The sequence below is a fragment of the Triturus cristatus genome, chromosome 6 (assembly GCF_964204655.1).
Source record: "Triturus cristatus chromosome 6, aTriCri1.1, whole genome shotgun sequence".
Taxonomy (NCBI): domain Eukaryota; kingdom Metazoa; phylum Chordata; class Amphibia; order Caudata; family Salamandridae; genus Triturus; species Triturus cristatus.
In genome coordinates, this window is record NC_140589.1 from 135,410,234 (window position 1) to 135,428,121 (window position 17,888).

Sequence of the window (17,888 nt, forward strand, 5' to 3'; positions counted from 1 at the left end):
ATTAAATGTACCAATCAGGTGTGAACCCTGTGTACCATGTTTTAATGAGAGAACACAAGCACATTAGCATTGGTTAACAGTGGTAAACTGCACAGAGTCCTAAAAGCCAACAAAAATGGGTTCAGAAACAGCAGGACGCAGGCAAAAAGTTTGAGGTGGACCCGGCAGAGATGCCCTTGTCCAACATGGCCCCCCTCCAGCCAAAAGCCAGGGGAGGCTAATCAATTGCTTCATAGGCGATAGAACACTGGACATTGGGCCTATTCTGCAGTGGGACTTGTCAGTAGTTCTAAGCACCTCTGAACTCAGTTGAATTTCTCTATCAACACTCTCGTCAGCCACTGGACTGACCCATGGGTATCACTTCTCCGTACCTGTGGACCACATCAGTAAAGACCCTAGCCTTACTTTGCTCACAGACGCATTCCAGTAGGCTGACAGCACTACCACAGCAAACAAATTGAGGTGGCCTATTTCATCCCTTGGATCAGACTTCTTTCCCAAACCCATGGAAATCCTTGCAAGTACAGCAGCCAGCAGAGGCCACTGACAGCTGTCAGTGTCGAGCGCCAAGCCCCAGCCTATTCACTGCTAGGTGGAGGCTTCAAGCGGGGCCTTAGGCAGTCCTCACTTTCAGCCTTGGGCCTCGCAAGGAGTTCCCTAACTGCTTCTGAGGGTCCTCTGACCACTGAGGTTATTCAAAGTGGGAGCAACTACTGTGGATGCTAGACACTCCCTTTCCATTCCCACAAGTCCAGGGGTTGTAGCCTGAGACTGGCTCTACAGTTCAGAGGCCGTACCCTGAGGCTGAACAGGAGACGGGGTAAATCCTTCAAGTCCCTGATGCTCCATCTGGATTCCCGTACCCTCAGTTTGGGTGTGATACCCCCAGAAAGCTGAGTTTCCGGGCATCCTTGGCAGCTGCATCAACCAGTTCTTCTAACACCTATGGTAGCTCATTTCCGGGAATGCAGTCAATGGGCTTTTAGGGAGCTAACTATGGCCCTCCTCAGAGCCACGCTCTCACCGTATTCTAGTGATACCAGAGCCATAGGGTGGACAATGACCTGTTTAGTGTACTGATCTGGGAAACCAACCTTTTCACCACCATGGTCTGGTTAGCACCAGTATTCCTCAGAGCATTGACAGGGATCCCATTCACTGTGATCTGAAGGAAGTCACAACCCTCACCCTCAGGGATCATAAGCTTACCCTCTGGCTCCATCTCCCATCCAAGAGAGATCAGGCCATGTTCTACTCTGTGCTCCTGTTGACTACTTACCCCTGGGGTCATGTTGGCCACCTCTGTAGATTTTCCACCAGTGGGCAGTTACATGGGACAGACAGAGCCCCCGCTTGTGTCTTAACTGGGAACACTCAAATCAACACGGTTAGAACCAGAACCTCCTCTCTATTTCTCAGAGGAGGCATGGTAACCTTTCCCCCCACCTTACTATGGGACCTGTCTGGTTCCCCCTCATCCTGCTGGGGTGAACCTGAACCACCCTTCTCGGCGTCACTTCCACATTCCAGTGCCTTGCAAAGGTAATTCACAAAATCCATCCAGGACTGTTAGGGCAACTTCTGGCTGTCCCTAAACATCTGCCTATACCTTTCTGGCATGAGCCCATACTTCTGGACAATGATGTCCTTTATGAGGGGATACCTCATTCGATCTCCCTTCCCTAGGGCCAACAGTGCTTCTCTCCATTCATTGGGAATGTACCTCCAGAGATACCCCCCCAACCCTCCTCTGGGACTCTCTAGGGCAACCACATTAGCCTCAAACCACTCCACAACTACCTTAGTCACCAGATCCTTGGAAATGTGGACTCTCCTGTCTCCTTTGGACACTGGGGTATCACTGCCACCATTGCTGCTGGACTCCTATATCTTCTTGGCTTTTATGTCCAGCTCTTGTTTACTCATTTCATGAGCCAGCAGAATTGTCTTCTCCTCCAGGGACAGTATATTTTATTTCAGCTCCCTGTCAGCCTCAGCCTTCTCTCTCGGCACTGCCCTCTCTGCCTCAGATTGCTCTTTTTCCAAGGCCCTCTTTGCACCAGACGTCTCCCTTTCCAAAGCTCATTTTTCCTCCGCCTTTCTCTCCTCTGCAGCCCTCTGTCAAAGTGCCTCCTCCATTTTCAGTTTGGTCATCTTCAGCCTGACCTCCCTTTCTGCTTTCCTGTCCTGTAGCTCATCTGGGGACAAGATTGCGGAGATGATTCAGCTGCCTTATGATCTGGCAGGGGACATCACTTCTGTTGGCCCTCTTATCGCCCCAGGCGCCACTATTATGGGATTGTCACCCTCTCCTTCCATTTCCTCCTCCTGATCCTCCTCAAAGTGCATCTCCTCATCCTTCTTTGCTGTAAACTGTAACTGGTGGGCCTACGCCCAGGCCGTGATGGCCTTCTTCTTCTTGGAGTGCTTGTTTTCTGGAAGCTCTCCAGGTTGTCGGGCTAAAACTCCATGCTTGCAGCTGGCAGAGCGACAGATGCACAAAGTCAGATAAAATGAAAGTGAATTTGGAAAAAGCAAAAGAGGCCCATTAAGGAGAATTAGAAAGAGGCCAGATCTGGTATCAAGTTATTTATATGAGATTTTAGGGATTTTAGTATAACACAAAATCATTGAGTGTTACTGCCAATGTTCCCTATAATTCCTTTCCTCCATGTGCGGCAATAAATTTGCTCCTTGCACTGCAGCTAAGGCTGCGTGGGCTGAAGACAAGCAACAACTTAATAAGCAAGCACGTGCGGTATGCAAGCTACCAAAATTAGCGGCTTAGTAAGGGTGCCATGGTCCCCAATGCAAACAAGAAACAAATGCTCCCCTTACCTCTGGGTTGGTACTAAAGACACCCATTAAGGGGCCCAGTGGGCTTCTCGCTCCTCTGGCCATGGAAACCAAAGCATCTTTTGCCCAAATTGATCTACCTACAATTCCTCACTATTTGATGTCTCCATGCCACTCCTACCTCCCCCTTACACCTTTTCTTATCCATATCCCCTACCACTCAATCTCTCTCACTTGTCCTTATCTCCTTCCTCCCTTTTTTGTTTATTGTTCTCTCCTTGATCCTCCTTAGCTTCCCCAGTTTTCTTTCTCTATTTCTGCTCTGTTCTACCTCTCCCTCATCCTGTCTCCTCTCTTCAATCTACGGCCTCCTCTTCTCTCTCCCACTGACTCCCTCTAATCTCCCTGTTCACTCTCATTCCAACCTTACCCTATAAAATCTATATCTTGAAAAATGTTCTCTCTCACCCACCTCATTCGTCCTCTTGTCTTTGACCTCCTCCTATCCCTTTGTGGTTGTTTTATCAACCTTTTCTTCCCTATTCCCTTCTCTCCCTTTTTACATTCCTTTCTACATTCAACTTCCCTCCATGTCTTGCTTATTCACGTATTTCTTTTTCTATCTCGCTTCCATAGCTTATCCTCTCCGTATATGCCTCCTCTTATCTGTGCACTCACATCTCTTCTCTCTCTCTCACTCCCAAATCTTCTTTCCTCTCCATATTTCTAGTATTTTTCTACTTTCTTATCCAGTACCTTTTCATTCTTTCCAGTCCCATACTTATCTTTTCTCCTTTTCTCCTTTTCCCTACTATCCCATCATTCTTTTCATTCTGTCTTCGCTATCTCCTTGTTCATTTTCTAACGTTGCCTCTCCTCTTCCTTCTTTCCCTCCTTAATATCTTGCCTCTACAGTTGACCTCCTCCTTCTAATCTCATTCTATCCACCTCAATTTAATCTCACCCTTTTGTTTTTCTTTATTTCTGCTGCCTTTTCACCTAATCTATCAGATTCCACTCTGTCTCATTGTCCTCTTTTCTAATGTATGACAAGTTCCTGCACAAGCCATTGAATGAATGTTTGGCCTCTGCTCAGCTGTATCCTCTTTTTTGAGTTTTACCAGTGCCTGACTGGGACCAGTTCCATTCTCTGTTTGAACCCTCACACCCTTGTACTAAGGTCAGGACCACTGGAATTATGCAAGGAAGCGGCCTTTTCCGCATAACTATGGATTTGCCAAATGTGCCACATAATCCGTCATCTACTGTATAATCTGCAGATTTTCAATCCATAAAATTGTAGCATGAATGGATCGAAATATATTAAAACCGTGACTACCTTTATTGCTGCAGAGAGGAAGATCCTTTGCACCTTTCTGTTGCTAATTGTTGTATTTGTATGTTAAATTGGCACTAATGAGGTGCAACATTTGCCCAGACCTATGACCTATTCAGGCAGAGAGAAATATTTTTGGGGAAAAGTGCTGAATACATTTTCCTGAGAAAGTACCTCAACCCGACCAAACATAGTAGAAAAATATAAAAGAGATATAAAACGTATTGCAGAAAAATAAATATTCTTTCACTGTAATCAAAACTTTACATAACAACTGTTCAATGGGGTTGTGGCTCCTATTATCCTAACATGAAGGCCTACCCCCATTGAGGAAGAGTCTAGCGATTATGGTAAAGATACTAACATTCTTTCTGCCATGGTCAAAAACTTTATCAACTGACAAAGTCAGTGTAATTGAGGCACCTGATAAGCATAATAGGAGGGCCTGACAGATGTCAGCCCAGCATTAAGAAATGATGGGGCAGATTTACAAGAAAGTGACGCATCTGTCCAGAAGCGTCACTTTCCCTGCGCCACCCTTAGAAACCCTTGCGCCACCATAGATGTGCCGTATTTACAATACAGCGCACTATGGCACAAGGATTGACAGATGTGTCAGAAATTCTGACGCATCTGTTAGCGGAAAAGTCACGCATGGCTGGAGTCGTGTCGCAACTCCAGCAATGCGTGTTGAGGCCTATTTCCACTACACTGCATCACTACTTACGCCTGCTTCAAGCAGGCGTAAGGTTTTGACGCAGTGGCATCATAAAAGTGGCGCAGTGAAATCTTGTGAAAGTGCCATCCGTAGTGGGATATCTGCCCAATTGCAATATGAGGAATGTATCCCTCATATGTGATGGAAAAACGAGGCCAAATAAGGCTGAATTTACAGTCTCTGATGAGAGTTTATCCTGGTCCAGGCATGCTTCTTTGCAGCTTAGGCCTCATCGTCAGAAATGAACAAGTTAGCTTGCATCTTTCTTTTTAAAAACTGTTTAAAACAAGGCTTATTCATATCAGGAAACCCTAAATGTAAATCAAAGCTTTGGATGCACTCTGACAGGTAAGATCCCCAAGCACTAGCATATTCAGAATGATTTATTTCCTACCAGCAATTATTTGTTAAGAAGCTAACTTCTGATAGAAACAGAGACTGCATATATATTTAACAAGAAGGACCCCTGACTCACCCTGATGTGTCTTCAGAGTCCAACTTCCAAACGTATTTCAGCTTGTCAAATACTTTTAGAATTTAAAAAAAGACTTGCAGGCCTTTATTATCAATACGTCCAATAGTTTGGCATCCTTTTCCCTGATGTTTGGGGAGTCATAGGAAATAGTCAGGAGCAGTTTGGCGCTGAAAACCTTGCGAAAATGTTAATTCAATTCGAATTTTTGTGAATCTCAAAGTGACTTAAAAGCAAGTAATAAAGTTGATATTTTTGCTCTTATAACGTTAAAATGGCCTTTATACAAGACTTTAGTATCGAATAGGATGTCCAAATAAGTATATGACTGTGCATTCTCAATTGGCCTTCCTCTTGCTTGCCAATTTTGAAGTTTGGTAGTCGATGAACCTATTGTTATTACCTTAGTTTTCTTTGATGTTCAGTTCCAAACGATTTTCTGTAATATATATTCATCAAATGCATCGATTAGCCATTGTAATCCTATAGGGGTTTGGCTAGGTAATTTCGCATCGTCAGCATACTGAACATATTTTAGATGACAGTTGGCAAGTTTAGGAGGGTGAGCATTAATGGCTTCTACGTGCTTAAACAAATCTGGCATAAAAAAATTAAAAAGACACAGGGCTCATGCACAGCTTGTTTAAGTGTTTAAGGCCATTAAAAAGTTTTGTTTCTCCGAGACAGACTGGAGACATCACCTAATTTAATTGCACTCAACTATTTGAGTACAAAAGTATAATAGCACCCAAAAAGTTTTGGGGGATCCCCCAACCAGCGAGTTTTCTCCATAGTATAGCTTGTCGGACAGAATCAAATGCAGCTTTTAAATCTATAAAACAGATATATAAATTTAGTTTTCTTAAAACAGCTTGCTTTGAGTGATAGTGGATTAGCCCTTACAAAATCCTGATTGATTCTTGGAATTAGTTCCAGTGCTGTTGCCCATTCTTCCAAGTCGACCAATAAATGGGAGGCAAAAACATTTGCTTCAAAATCAGTTAAAGCAATTAACTGATAGTTTGACGGGTTATCTAACAAACCACTTTTGTTGATTGGTTGAAGGATACTTCCTTGCAAGGACTCTGCAATGATATTCATTGATAGAACCTCGTTGTACAGGGGAGTTAGGAGTTCACCACACAGATCAGGATTGACTCGAAATATAGCATAGGGAAGTCCATTCGGGCCGGAGTCCCCATTTGATCTGATCGGGCAAAGAAAAGCTCAGGGGTTCAGAATCATATAAAGACGAAGATGAACTATGGCTACTCCCAGTCACTTCAGATGTCATATTATTCTTCAAAGGATGATAATTCATTGTTGGACCTATTGATTTGACAGTACTAGGGATATACAAATAAATGATGAACTCCACCCGTACATTCTCCGTAATGTTAATGCTGTAGGCCCTACTACCTCCTTTTTCCAATTAATTTATTATTCCCCAAATAGCTTTAACATTGTTAGACTTGGTGGCACTTATCCACTGATCCACAGCACCTCTTGGTACTGTATCTTTGCCTTGCAAACTTCTTGTCTATAGGACATTCTTAGTGACTTCACCTTTTATTTGAGGCAGCACTAAATTGACCAATGGTGCTGACTAAAGGCAGCCCTTGAGGCCCTACTAGAGAGCCTTTTTTGAGATGGAACAGCTTAGGCATATACCACTTGTTAGCGGTCGAACTTAGAGGGTTGCCTTATATTGAGTTTTCACAGTAAATTTCTCCACCGGAAATGATTTTACACTTGTTCACCATACTTCCTCTAATTGTCATGCTAAAATACTATTGTTAAATATTAAATCTGCAAATTCCAACTTTTCAGACTGTTTATTAGAGAGGCAGATTAGCCTTTTCAGACTATAGGTTGAAAGGACTGGTTGATGGAGCACATTAGGTTTGTGGTGACAATATACTGGCAGGTCCAAAATTAGTGACTGAGGGTTATGATCACTTTTGATCTTTGAAAGACCTTATAGTCAGTAATGTGTGGGCCCAAGAGTGTTATCAATACTTGAAACATATTTTGAGTTTTAAATGTTGGCACAACTCTTGATTTAGAAGGAAAAAGCTCATTGGGCACTATTAGGCCTAGCTGATGGAAGTTATCTCAGCAAAACGTGGCTGCCACCTTTCTTAACCCATCTGAAGATTTGGGCCATACAGGATGTACACTAAAATCATCATGATGATTAAACTGGCAGCTGGACAACGAGGTGCCAACGTTTTTACAGTCTCCCACAGAGTGAACAGTTGGGTGATTTTATTGCTTCTTCTGGTACCTAGATAAATGTTAAATATTATCAATTGGGAATCAAACTGTAAAAGCACACCTTGTAACCATGGCAGCTGCAAGTCAATAGCTTCTGCATTAACGCTCAATTATGTTGCAATATAGATTAGGGCTGCCCTTGGGACAACCTTTGCTAGTTGAATGTGTGGATAAAAGGTTTAATACCTTGTAACCGATGAATGGAGTATCTTGCTCTTTCCACGTTTATGGAAACATTAGGATTTCAAAGGTTTGTAAACAGGATACTGTATCTGGATCGGCCAGCAATTGAGCAAGAGCATGGACATTCCATGAACAGAGTCCAATTTGCTTGTTTTTCTTATTAATATTATTCAGACTTCATTCCCCACCACCACATGTGTATTAGTGAGAGTTGCCAGGAGCCAAGCCCAATGTTCCTAAGTCACTTTGTTTTTAGTGAGTAATTCGTAGGTGCGGACTCCTAACAAAAAAATTGTGATTGAGAGGCCTATGGCATTTACTGGATAGTTAAGTAGACCAATCGCTCATCAAAGAAGGGAAGTTAATTTCTTAGTGGTTGCATAGCTTATATTGGTGAAACATCTTTTATTTTTGCCAATTGCAGCACGGAAGGATATTTTGAGGGGAAAGATTTCTTAAACTCGATTCCCCATTCTGTAAAATATGAGCTGCAGACAGATATTTTGATTACGATTTTATTATTGTACCAAGTAGTAATAGTAGACTTGCGTGTAAAATTTGGTGAGATGTGTTTGAATTGTACAGATAGAAGATCCACAAATGTGATAAAGGATATCTCAAGAATAGAAGATTTAAGTTTTAATAGTTTTCCCCGGTGCCTCTGGATTCATACAAGGGGTGAAATATAATTTCCTTATCATAAAAGGTTGAGTTTTTCCGCTTAGGCTCTCAAGGGAGGTCGCAAAACAGGGTTGCATACCCGGGTGTAGCCCACCCACTACTAAACTATTCTGGGGTCCTTTGGAGGAAACATTTATCAGGTTAACTGCAGGATGCATTCCATTATCCAACCTGAACCCAAAAGTAGCATAATTAATAGCATTGGGATCAATGTACAGTGTATTCACTGTCTCAGTATTTGCAGCTAATACATTAGCGATTTGAAGTTGGCAGACCTCTCTATTACTTGATGTTTTGTTTACGTCACGTTTTCGCAGTTACGTTAGCTGTGGACCTGGTTGAGATTTGAGCTGGTTTAATTGGCTGTGCTCAAGGATGGCTCCCACTGTTGCTTGGGCTAACCACTCAAATTAAATATGGGAAAGAAATCCACAGACTTCTTTTCAATCAAATCTTCTGGTGCCCTCTTGGTTTTGTTCCGGGCCTTGCGTAACCTTTTCCTAGCCCGTTTTGTTAAAGGTGTCTGTGAGTCTAAACCATTGTGATGTTTGTCTACAATGTACTGGCTTACCTACTGATTGATTATTTTGAGCCTATACAAGAGCATCAGTTTAAACGTTTTGAGACATTGGGCTACAATTGTCAGAGCCCTCAACTATTCCCAGGCCGGAGTTTGGTAAGAGTGGTGTCGGTAACTCAGACTGTGGTTGTAGAGCCAGTGGGGCTCATTTATGAGCCCCTGCGTCACTTTTGCGCCGCCGGTGCGTCACTTTTTGTGACGCACCAGTGGCGTAAAACATGTGCCATGTTGCGCCATATTTACAAAGTGACGCATCTAGGTAGATGCGTCACTTTGTAAACCCCTGCGCCACATTATACCTGCGCCAGGTATAATGTATGCAAGGGGGGCGTTTTGACGCAACAAAGGGTCGTAGAAGTGACGCAGTGAAATCTACGAGATTTCACTGCGCCACTTCTAGGGTGCAAATGAGTCAATTTCTTGCGCCTGCCTCACAGCAGGCGTAAGACTGACGCAGGCCCTTTCACATGGGGCTTGCCCCATGTGAAAGGACACATTGCTGGAGTTGCGTCACTTTTGTGACACACTCCAGCGATGCGTCACTTTTGCGCCTATAGATACGTCAGAAATACTGACGTATCTGTGACTCCTTGCGACATGATGCGTCATACTGTAAATATGACGCATCACTGGAGTCGCAGGGAGGGCGCAGTGAAAAGTGGCGCATCACTGTTTTCACGCAGTGATGCGTCACTTTTCATAAATGAGGCCCAGTATTTTTACTTCATCGACCAGGGAACCTACTATAGTTAGAAGTTTTGAGACATTATCTAGTAAATGTGCACAAGTGCAATTCATTAGTTGATGTTTACATCAGATTGAGCTCTTACGACCAGACTAGTTAGATTGTGAAGTTTGGTATTTATTTCGGCAACATATGAGGCAAGCGTATTTAATAGCTGCACCAGGATGTTTAATTTATCAGAGTGGATGTTTAAAGTAGATGATATAGCATCAATCATACCTAATAAATTCTCCAAAACTCCTGCATCAGAAGGGAATCGGTCTTTGGGGAATCTGACTTCTTCATGATTAGGTACATGAAATTTATCCACAAAGGAAAGAATAGTAGAGTTTAGGTAGAGTTTAGTGAGTTATCCATTTCATATGTCTTTGTGAGACATTGGTCTGTCGCTGACACGATATTAAAATTTTTTTTTTTGTGATATAAATGTTGGTTTTAAATTGAAATCTTTGCAACTTACTGTAGATGCTGGACTGAAGGGGTCCATCTCGGTTTCCTTCTTTTTCTGATCGATAAGCTCATCTAGGCTCGAGGTTCGGTAGGGCTTGACGTTGGTTGTTAACTCTGGTGAGGATATCTTAAGCTTTTTAGGGGCATTTTTGTTGTTGATTATCATCCAAAGATATGACAGGGCTATAATTTTACTAGTACTGAGATGATATTTTGGTATTGTCAGATTCTTATGAGACTTTTGATTTTGTTGAATATCACCGAGATATATTACCAAATTGTCACTATCATTGAGATGGGGTTTCGATCTGTTCTGTACTGCACAAACTACCATAGTTCGACAAATTTGTTGGGCGTGTGCCACTGTTGGTACTGAAGCTGTCTAAGAGGAGGTCTAGATACAACACCAAGGATCCGCATTTGGGCCTTCATTACCATTGTGTGTGCTCCTACATCCTTGTTTGGAACAACCATTGGGATTTGCTATCAAAAGACAGTGTCAGACAATCACCCAACACGGCCACATGGGGATATGTGCCGTCACGATCAGCTAATAATGGGCACAGAGCTACTGAGACTGATACAGATGCAGACAAATCTTCCTCACAATACTCCTTATGCAATCTTTTAAAATAATCCATTATATAGGACTGCAAGGACTGAGTGACAGCGCTGTTATCACTTTTGGCTGGCTGATAAGAGGCACTCGAACCAGCATTCAGCATTGGCATTGTAGCTAAGTTGACCTGCAGGTCTTGAGGGTCCCCTTTTTATCAGCTGGTGCAATAACTTGATCATTTTTTGTAATCTTCCACTTTTTCTGTGACTGTAAGTTCCCACGTTGGCACCCACACCTCATAATTTTTAACAGCTTTGACTACATTAACAATGTATTGTCGGGAAAGGTTTACAAACAGCTAGATCTCATATAGGACAATGATGAACCATGTGGAATAAAGGTGCGTGGGCAAGCACAAAAGAGGCATGCAAACCATGCCTGGACCTGGCCAAACAATCTCCACTACCCTTAGGCTCAACCTTAGTGCAACAGTCACTAAAGCTGATTTAGATCTTGTGTCCGAGGTCTTTAGCACTGATATTGTGTTGACCATAGCATTATCAATCAATCAATCAATCAATCACGGCATTTGTAAAGCGCGCTACATACCCGAGAGGGTCTCAAGGCGCTGGGGGGGGGGGGGGGGCTGCTACTGGTCGAAGAGCCAGGTCTTGAGGAGTCTTCTGAAGGCCAGCAGTTCCTGGATCTGTCATAGGATGGTGGGGAGAGTGTTCCAGGTCTTGGCGGCGAGGTAGGAGAAGGATCTGCCGCCGGCGGTGGTTTTTCGGATGCGAGGGACTGTGGCGAGGGCGAGGTTGGCTGAGCGGAGGCTTCAGGTGGAGGTGTGGAAGCTGAGTCGGTTGTTGAGGTAGGTGGATCCGGTGTTGTGCAGTGCTTTGTGTGCGTGGATCAGGAGCTTGAAGGTGATCCTTTTGTTGATGGGGAGCCAGTGCAGGCCTCTCAGGTGGAGTGTGATGTGGCTGCGGCGGGGGACGTCGAGGATGAGTCGGGCCGAGGCTTTCTGGATGCGTTGGAGTCGTCTCAGGAGCTTGTTTGTAGTTCCTGAGTAGAGGGCGTTCCCGTAGTCGAGTCTGTTGGTGATGAGGGCCTGGGTAACGGTTTTTCTCGTGTCGAGGGGGATCCATTTGAAGATCCTGTGGAGCATACGGAGGGTGTTGAAGTAGGACGCGGAGACGGCGTTGACTTGCCTGGTCATGGAGAGAGTGGAGTCGAGGATGACCCCCAGGTTGAGTGCGTGGTCCGTGGGTTCCGAGCTGTGCCTAGTGACGTGGGCCACCAAGAGTCATCCCAGGCTGATGGGGTGGGTCCGAGAATGAGGACCTCTGTCTTGTCCGAGTTCAGCTTCAGTCTGCTGTCCTTCATCCAGTCGGCTACGGCCTTCATTCCTCTGTGGAGGTTAGCTTTGGCGGTGTGGGGATCTTCGGTGAGGGATATGATCAGCTGGGTGTCGTCGGCGTAGGAGATGATGTTGAGGTTGTGTTGTCGTGCGACATGGGCGAGGGGGGCCATGTAGATATTGAACAGCGTCGGGCTGAGGGAGGATCCCTGTGGGACGCCGCAGATGATCTCGGTGGTTTTGGAGCGGAAGGGTGGGAGGCAGTCGCTCTAGGTTCTGCCAGAGAGGAAGGATGTGGTCCAGGCCAGGGCCTTCTCTTGGATACCAGCGTTATGGAGGCGTGCTGATAGGGTGCGGTGGCAGACCGTGTCAAAGGCTGCTGATAGGTCCAGGAGGATGAGGGCGTCTGTTTCTCCTTTGTCCATCAGGGTCCAGGATGTTGTTAACTTCGAGGTAACGGGTCAGCTGTTTGTTGACAATCTTCTCGGTCACTTTTGCCGGGAAAGGGAGCAGGGAGATGGGCCGGAAGTTCTTGAGGTCCTTGGGGTCCGCCTTGGGCTTCTTCAGAAGGGCGTTGATCTCGGCATGCTTCCAGTTTTCTGGGAAGGTTGCTGTCTCGAAGGAACAGTTGATTGTTTTCCGGAGGTGGGGCGCGATGGTTGCGCTGGCTTTGTTGAAGATGTGGTGAGGGCAGGGGTCCGATGGGGATCCGGAGTGGATGGAGTTTATGGTTTTGATGGTGTCTTCGTCGTTGACGCTGGACCAGACGGTCAGGGGACTGGTGCGAGTGGTAGTCGCAGGAGTGGTGGACTCGGTGGTGGGTGCGGGGGGGTTGGAGTTGAAGCTGTCGTGGATGTCGGTGATCTTGCGGTGGAAGAAGGTGGCCAGGGAGTCGCACAGATCTTGAGATGGCGGGATGTCGTTGGTGTTGGAGCTGGGGTTGGAGAGTTCTTTCACGATGCTGAAGAGCTCTTTGGTGTTGTGTGTGTTGTTGTCTAGGTGGTCCTTGAAGGCGGTCTTCTTGGCGGTCCTGATGAGTTGGTGGTGTCTGCTGGTGGCGCTCTTGAGGGCTGTGTGGTTGTCTGGTGTTCGGTCGTGGAGCCATTTCTTCTCCAGCTTCCGACAGGTGTGCTTGGAGATACGGAGGTCCTCGGTGAACCAGGCGGCTTTCTTGTTGGTGTGGTTGGTTGTAGAGGTCTTGAGAGGGGCGAGGGTGTTTGCGCAGTCGTTGATCCACTGTGTGAGGTTGGTCGCGGCGGTGTCTGGGTCGGTGGGGTCGGTGGGTGGTCTCAGGGCGAGGGCTGTAGTCAGTTGGTCCTCGGTGATCTTGCCCCAGCAGCGGCGTGGTAGCTGTTGGGTGCGGTGGTGTGTTGTGGGTTTTCTGAAGGTGAAGTGGACGCATCTGTGGTCGGTCCAGTGTGGTTCGGTGGTGTGGTTGAAGGAGACGTGGGGGCTTGCGGAGAAGATGGGGTTCGAGCGTGTGTCCAGCGGCGTGAGTAGGTGTCGTTATGAGCTGTTTGAGTCCGAGGTTGGCGAGGTTGTCGATCAGGGCGGTGGAGTTGGTGTTGTTGTTGTTCTCGAGGTGGAAGTTCAGGTCCCCGAGGAGGATGTAGTCCGTGGAAGCGAGGGCGTGGGTGCTGATGAAGTCGGCGATGGTGTCACTGAACTGTGGGCGGGGTCCGGGAGGTCTGTAGATGAAAGTTCCTCTGAGGGTGGTGTTGGGGTCGGTGTGGATCTGGAAGTGCATGTGCTTGGCGGTGGTGAGGCTGTCATCAGTGTTTGTTGAGATTTTGATGGAGTCTTTGTGGATGATGGCGATTCCTCCTCCCACTCCGTTGGTGCGGTCTCTGCGGGAGATCTTGTAGCCCTGTGGGATGGCTATGGTGATGTCTGGTGCTGAGGTGGCGTTCAGCCAGGTCTCCGTCAGGAAGGCGACGTCGGGGGCGGTGGAGTCTAGGAGGTCCCAGAGTTCGATGGCGTGCTTGCGAGCAGAGCGGGTGTTGAGGAGGATGCAGCAGAGGTGGTTGGGTTCTCTGGCTGGTGGTGTGGAGGATTGGATGCTGGTGAATCTGCAGTTTCGGCAGGAGAAAGGCCCCTGGGTGCGTTTCGGGGTGGCCCGGTAGCAGGGGTGGTCTCGTCTGGTGTTGAGTGCGTGGAGGGTGCTTACGTCGTAGTGCAGTCTGGCGTTGAGAGGGGTGCGGGGTCCAGGGGTTCTGGCGCTGGGTGCTGTCCAGGCGCGGACGGGCGCAGACGGGCTTGCCTTAGGCGCGCCTTCGGCGCGCCAGCGGCGCGCCCGCTGCGCGGCCTCCATATGAGGGCAGAGGGAGGGAGGAGCAGCTGGGAGGTGGGAGTGGGGCGGCCAATGGGAGTGAAGGGGGCGGGGCCGCAGGGGCTCAGCGGCGGGGGAAAACCCGGGGAAAAAACGGCGGGAAAAGACAGAGGGAGAGGGACAACAGAGCACAGGGGTACAGAAAGCAAAAACACAGGGGCACAGAATGAAAAAACAAAGTGGCACAGAAGCCAAGCGCAGGGATACAGAATAAAAAAGGGAGCGAGCAGTCAGGCGGCAAAAGCGGCAACGGAGGTTCAACCCACAGGGGGCTGCATGGCGGATGGGGGGAGCGACCTGCCTGGTGACTAGCACAAAGTTCTTTTTACCACCAGCTAAACTTGACACAGCTGGTTCAATACACCTAGCTTGTCCGGCACCTTGACCCTACCTAGGGTCCTCCGAACAGTGGTTTCAATGTGAAGAGAGTCAATAGGTGCCAGCCAGTAGCATGTCCTCTGCCGTCACCTTGCATGGATCAGAGGAGACACAAGCACACAGGCGGGTTATGGGCAGTGATGGGGCACCAGGAGGGCTGAGATACAAGCTGTTGGTTGGGGCAGTTGATGTTAAATGTAATAGTACAGCTTAATCCTTCTTTTTTTTATCTTTTTTTTTTTTACATAGCGCAAACTTGACCAGAAAGTATCAGAACGCTTTATTATTATTATTACATTTGTATTGCGCACGAATCATCCCCAGGGGGATCTCTCGGCGCAGATGAGGCAGGCTTTGAATGACCACAACAGATCAGCTAAACAGCCAAGTCTTTAAGTGTTTTCTGAAGGTGTTTAAATCTGAACAAGCGCGCAGATCCCAGGGCAACTGGTTCCAATACTTGGGCGCGAGATAAGAGAAAGCACGTCCCCCCATTTTTTTTGTCCTAATTCTCGGTGTTTGTAGGAATTTTCGGCCGCTCGATCTTAGGCACCGAGCCGGGGAGTACCAAACTAGTTTTTTAGTAAGATAAGCCGGCCCCGGCCGACCCGTGCTTTAAAGGCCAGACAAAGAAGTTTGAAAAGAGCCCTCTTTCTGATAGGTAACCAGTGAAGTTCTCTCAGTAGAGGAGCAGAAGGCGTGCGTGGAGGTTTATTTAAAGCCAGACGTGCTGCCGTATTTTGTACAACCTGTAGCCTTGACAAAAGATCTTCCCTGACTTCTACCAGAAGAGCGTTCCCATAATCGAGTCTGCTCACTAGTAGTGACTGGATCAGGACCCTTCTCGCAGAAAGGGGCAGTCAAGGAAAGATCTTCCTTAGAGTGCGAATCATGCCAAAACATTTACCTGTTATAGTTTTGACATGCTGTTCCATGGATAGATTCTGGTCCATGATCACACCCAGATTTCTGACCCATTTTTTTGGAAGGGGTGGAGGACCCAGTGACTCTGGCCACCACTCATCCGTCCATATTTCCTCTGCCTTCCCGAACAATAAAATCTCCGTCTTGGTGGATTGAGTTGGAGATAGTTACTTTTCATCCAACTGGAGATTTTCATCATGCAACTCTTAAACCTTTCTCTAGTCAGTAGGTGATTGTTTTCTATGGGGATAAGCACCTGAGTGTCATCCGCATAGGAGATGGTTTGGAAGCCGCCGGATTCTATGATGGCAGCCAAAGGGGCCACGTAGATGTTAAACAAGGTGGGGCTCAGAATAGAACCCTGCCGTACCCCCTTCTCCACTACTGTAGACTTAGAGACAAAAGAGTCTACCTGTACACACTGCAACCTGTCTGATAGAAAGCTTCGCAACCACTCCCAGGCACTTCCATTGACACCTATCTCCCGCAGCCTGTGCAAGAGAATTCTCTGGGAGATGGTGTCAAAGGCCGCTGACAAATCAAGTAAAACCAGCACAGCCGGGGTCCCCTCGTCCAGCAGAAGCCTAATGGTATCTGTTACCTCCACCAGCGTTGCCTCCGTGCTGTAGCCAGCCAGATGATCCTACAGTTGGCGATTTATCAGCGCCTCCATGATCCATGATTTTGGAGCAACCTGGGAGGAGCGAGATAGGTCTATAATTTTGCAGGTCTGCAGTGTCCAGTGATGCTTTTTTTGGAAGAGGTTTGATAAAGGCCTTCTTCCAGCTGACCGGGAAGGAGGCAGTCGTCAGTGACACATTACAGACATCTGTTATAGGGGCGACAAGCTCCAAGGCTAGATCTGACAGCACATAAGGGGGGGCTATATCTAGCGGCGAACCTGACTTCAGGCCTTTCAAAAGAGGTAGCACCTGTTCCCTCGTAATAGCTGAGAATGCTTCTAGACTCACCGGCGGGGGACTCACGGTGTTCTGCAATACCTCCCAGTTCTCTGGCAGCGGCAAAAAGGAATCATAAATAGTGTCTATTTTGTTCTTAAAGTGGCTTGCTAGCTTATCACAGAACTCCTGGGTGGAAGGGCATGAAGAGTTGATTACACTGGGTGTGGTAAATTCTTTTATTATCCTAAACAATTCCTTAGAGGAGCCCTTTGCCCCCTCTATGCGGGTGGCCAAGAAAGCTCTTCTTGCCGCATTACAGTTATTTAGGTACCTCCTATGAACGATATTATAGGCAATTCTATCTACATCGATTTTTGTATTCCTCCACCTTCTTTCTTTTGCTCTACATGTCACCTTTTCCATCTTTAAAGTGTCTGAATACCATGGTGCTGGACACTTTTTGTCATAGATTATGACAACTTTCCTTGGGGCCATCATGTCAAAGGTTCTACTGACCTCCGTCTCTAGATTATCTAGGACAGCATTTATATCCTGGCCTTCACTGGGCTGGGGGGGAGAAAATATTGTTTTAAAGCTCTTAGGTGAAACCTTCCTCCAGTGTCTGCGAACCGATCTTCGACCTAGCGCTTTTTGCGGGCCGTTCGGTGCCCTGAAGGAGAAGTTAAGAGCCAGATGGTCCGACCAACCCATCAATACGAGAGGCTCTGTAACCAAACTAGATATATTAGTAAAGAGATTGTCTAGAGTATGCCCTGCCGCATGCGTATGGCCAACCACCCTCGGCCACAGCTCCAAAGATTCCAAGGCTGTTAAGAGGTCGGTGGTATCTGGGTTAGAGTACAGGTCCATATGAAAATTGAAGTCAGCCAGAAGGAAGAAATCCTTCCCCTGCAGGGCCTATGGAGCTAGCATTTCTAATAATGCCGTGCAGAATTCCTTCTTGTTCTCCCCCGGTGGGCGATACACAACTGCTCCTAATACCTTATGATCGTGTGCCAGTTCGATCGATATAATCATCAGCTCCAATATGGGGCATGAGATGGAATCTAGCGACCTTATCAAGACCCCTGGTCTAGATGCGATGGCTAAACCTCCCCCTCGTTTCCCAATTCTATCCAGCCTTAATACTTTATAGTCTGGGGGAAAGGCAATCGCTAAGTCCGGGGCCGAGTATGTA